This window comes from Etheostoma spectabile, chromosome 4, assembly GCF_008692095.1.
Source record: "Etheostoma spectabile isolate EspeVRDwgs_2016 chromosome 4, UIUC_Espe_1.0, whole genome shotgun sequence".
In the NCBI taxonomy this organism is placed as follows: Eukaryota; Metazoa; Chordata; class Actinopteri; order Perciformes; family Percidae; genus Etheostoma; species Etheostoma spectabile.
Window position 1 is genome coordinate 36,227,902 of NC_045736.1, and position 4,918 is coordinate 36,232,819.

A 4,918-nucleotide genomic window follows, 5' to 3' on the forward strand; every position below is an offset into this window, starting at 1 on the left:
CGCCTGCTCTACCAGGTGAGCTACCCGGGCGCCCATACTTTGCCTTTTTAATTACTTTTGACACACTTTTTTTTCGACATATACAATGACATTTTTTACAACATACTATAATGTGACATTTTGATTTATTTGGACACACCATGCTATGACTTTACGATTTGTTCGACATCCTATACATAACTTGTTCTGACATATATTAATAAAATTAGATCTTAGTTATAGTATCAATCCACAGCAAGAGGTATATCAAGACACTTTATAGAATAGGTCTAAACAACACTCTATAATTTACAAAGACACAACAATTCTAGTAATTCCCACAAGAGCAAGCATTTAGTGCGGCAGTGGAGGAAAAACTCCTGTTAGGAAGAAACCTGGGACAGACCCAGGCTCTTGACTCATTACTAAGACTTTACTTATTTTTTGTTTTATTATGCTAGGATTTTTTTATGACTTTTTGTACTATGACTTTTTGACTTACTATACAATGATTTTTTAGAAATCGTATACTATGATGTTTTTGGGACTTTTTGACATACAATATTATTACAGTTTATGACTTTTTTCAAATAATATATATACATATATTCGTGACTTTTCAAAAATTATAAGCTATGATGTTTTCATGATTTTTTGACATTTTTTGACAAAGGGTCTGAAATCACCTCTACAATGACTTCTCGACATACATAATGAATTCTTCTGCTTTTTTAGACATACTCTACTACAAAATTATATAATACACTATGACGTTTTTTGGACTTCTTTTACATACTACAGTGCCTTGCAAAAGTATTCACCCCCCCTCTTGGCATTTTTTGAGTTTTGTAGCCTTACAACCTGGAATTAACATGGATTATGTGAGGATTGGCATCATTTAATTTACAGAGCATGCCCACAACTTTGAAGATTTTATTTATTTAACAAATAGGACAAAATAACAGAAAAAGTCACTGTGCATAACTATTCACCCCCCTAAAGTCAATACTTTGTAGAGCCACCTTTTGTGGCAATCCCAGTTCCAAGTCGCTTTGGATAAGTCTCTATGAGTTTGCCACCACTAGGATTTTTGCCCATTCCTCCTTGCGAAACTGCTCCACCTCCTCCAAGTTGGATGGTTGGCGCTTGCGAACAGCAATCTTTAAGTCTTACCACAGATTTTGGGGCTTTGACTAGGCCATTCCAATACATTTACACTTTTCCCCTCGAATTTGAAGTGTTGCTTTGGGGTCTTCTCCTGCAGGAAGGTGAACCTCCGTCCTAGCCTCAAATAGCCTCAAATAGCCTCAAATCACGCACGGAGCGGTACAGGTTTTTCTCAAGAATATCCCTGTATTTAGCACCATCCATCTTTCCCTCAACTTTCAATTTCAATTTTTCAATTTTATTTATAGTATCAATTCATAACAAATTTATCTCAAGACACTTTACAGAAAGAGTAGGTCTAGACCACACTCCAGAATTTACAAGGACCCAACAGTTCTAGTAGTTTCCTCCAGAGCAAGCAACAGTGTGACAGTGGCGAGGAAAAACTTCCTTTTAGGCAGAAACCTCGGTCAGACCCAGGCTCTTGGTAGGCGGTGTCTGACGGCCGGTTGGGGTTAGAATGAAGAGTGGAAATAACAAAAATAGAAAAAATTGTAGTTTGTAGCAGTTCTTTGTAGTAGTTCATGGCATAGCAGGGCACTGTGCGGCATTACAAGGCACAGCAGGACGTAGCAGGGCACTGCAGAGTGGAGCAAGATGAACATGGCACCGCAGAACATGGAGCGGGACCATGGCGACAGCTGCTACCATGATTTTGGAGCCTCTCTGATCCGAGGGAACATGCTGGGGGAAAAAGAACATAAGGACTCCGGGGAATGACTCCCCAGAGCTAGGCAGAGATGGGAAGTAACGAGGTACAAATACTTCGTTACTGTACTCAAGTAGAATTTTCTGATATTTTTACTTTACTTTACAAATTTTTTTTGTGGCGACTTTTTACTCCTTACATTTTAACACAAATATCGGTACTTTCTACTCCTTACATTTTACAAAATTGGCTCGTTACTTTAGTTTTTACAAGAGGTTGTCATGTCAGAAACACCGTGAGCGGGTGAGCGCGCCACACGGGGAAAAAAGTGAGAGAAATGAAAAGGAGACTAGCTGTCCGGAGCTTAATCAGCTGAGATTGTGTGTGAGAGTCTTTGAGAACTGTAAGTCGTATAACTCATGTTGTCAGTTTACTTAAGCCTGTTTTTGGTCTATAGTTCTTCACATTTAAAGTAAGTTAGCTAATGGTTTTGGTGTGGTCTTCACCTGTTAGCTGGGTGGCACGTTGGTCTTAATGAAGCATCAACAATTTCACCAGCTTTATTCGCATGAGTTTTTTTTTGTTTCAATCTAGTCCTAATCTAGTTCTCAGCTTTCACATCATTTTACTGGAGTTATCATTATTTTTTACGTCATCAATACCATATTCAATCTAAATGGATGGGAATACATCTACTGTATGTTGCATTTGTCGCACGACTAAGACAACTAACAGATTCAGCATTCTGCATTAATTCACAGCAAATCATTGAGGCTTGATGGCGCTAACGTTAGCACATAGTGTATGGATGGCGTAACGTTAGCACATGTAGTATGGATGGTGTACCAGGGCTGCCAACTTTTCCCAAAACCTTGGGGTGGATTTGGGGGGGCCAACCCATATTTTACTGCGTCACAAGCAATTTCTTTGGGTCTTTATCCTTAGGTTAAATGGGATTTGTTATTGTGGGGGGAGGGGCTCCCTAGGGGGGTCTGGGGGTATGCTCCCCCAGGAAAAAAAAATTGAAAATAAACCATAAATGGCACTTTCTGGAGAGTTTTTTTGCAAAAAAAATGGAGAAATCAAGTCTTACATGATATGTGCAAAACTGTAGGGTTAGGAGCCTTTGTGGTTGTTGTATCAACAGGTTTTAGGGCATTCAGCATTTACATTATATGATTATTAACTTCTTATAATATAAGAACTGACCCACACAATGTGCCAAACATAATGAACCACATGAAGAGACAGTAGCATATGTCAGCAACGCTGAGAGATTTGGGTCTGTGGTGAACAGGTCCAGGGGTCCTGGTGTAGGGACCAGGGACCCAAAGTTAAATAATGTTGAGGGATCAACCAAGACCACTGAAATTCTAAAGAATGAGAACCACTGAGTTACATAAATTCTAACCTTTAACCTTTGTGCTAATGTTCAGTAATGTTTGGCTGTCATCCTCTGGCCCCACTTACTGTTTTTACTTTTTTGTGAAATAAAGACTATTTGTTCATTTTAAAAAACAATACAAATTAATTATTTACAGTTACATAGAGATGCAGAGGTTAGAGATGCACAATAGGTGCCCAACGTTGCAGTACGTGTGTGTATATATATATATATATATATATATATATAAATATATTATAGACATATAGTATGCTCAGTGTGTTTCACCAGATTGGCTTTTTACAACTTGTGCACATTCAAAATATAACTCTCCCCATCTCTGTTGTCCGAGATTTGGAGAGTTGTAATATAGAATATAGTATAATATAGTTAGGTGTAATATAGTTGCTGTGCATGTCATTCCTCCGCTGATATGATGGTCTCATTCAGACCGTCTGACAGACGCAGAGGCCCATTTGGGTTTCTGGGCTCTGACAGAGTTTAGAGGTGGCCGTACGCTGCTCTTTATCGGGGTTACGCATGGATGCAACGCGTCACTCCCCAGCAGATGCGGGTCCACTACAATGAACATGAAGTTGCTACACTCCAGCCGCGCTGCTCACCTCCTCTTACAGAGAGAGTGGACACGAAGCGACGGACGGTCTGTGATACTCAGAGCTGAAGGCTGAAGCCGGGGAAATGCACCTGGGATGGCTCGTGAAAAAAATGTTATTCATTGGCGACAATTGAAAATTCCACAGACAAGGGAGCGCTCTTGAACCCACTCACAGTCTCTGAAAGCACAAACTAGTCGATCACAAGTGGCTCAACAAGTAAAAACATAGATAAAAAACATCTTTCAGAATTTGACCGACGGGTTGACACTTCAGCGTGAGAAATCGGGGGTGTGGCGTGTGCGCGTGTGAAACCAGTCAAATGGTGTGTCTCACGGCCAATGCGTGAGGAGTTGGCAGCCCTGTGCTAATGTTAGCCAATAGTAGTATGGATGGCGCTAACGTAGCAATAGTGTATGGATGGCGCTAACGTTAGCACATAGTAGTATGGATGGTGCTAACGTTAGCACATAGTAGTATGGATGGAGCTAACGTTAGCACATAGTAGTATGGATGGCGCTAACGTTAGCACATAGTAGTATGGATGGCGCTAACGTTAGCACATAGTAGTATGGATGCCGCTAACGTTAGCACATAGTAGTATGGATGCCGCTAACGGTAGCACATAGTAGTATGGATGGCGCTAACGTTAGCACATAGTAGCATGGATGGCGCTAACGTTAGCACATAGTAGATGGATGGCGCTACGTTAGCACAAGTAGAGGATGGCGCTAACGTGAGCACCTATTAGTAGGATGGCGCTAACGTTAGCACATAGTTTATGGAGGCCGACATGATTGAAAATGAAGAAAACAGCAGACATTCCATCTCCTCATCCTTATTGAGAGAGATGTTGAGACAGTAGGCATCAAGAAGGACTACTGGCCAATGTGCTGGGAACTTTCATTAATGTCTGTTAGTCATTCATATTTTAATCCTTTATTTTATTTCCAGAAGCCGTATTTGAGCACACAATAAATGTAGATTCATTTTTGTGTAGGGGGAAAGATTAAAAATAAAAACGGATCTGTGAATTCTCACAGAACACAACTGAATTCATATCTTGCTAAGAAGTCAGAATCGTATAACGGAGTCCCTGTCTCATAATAAACCATATAGTTATGT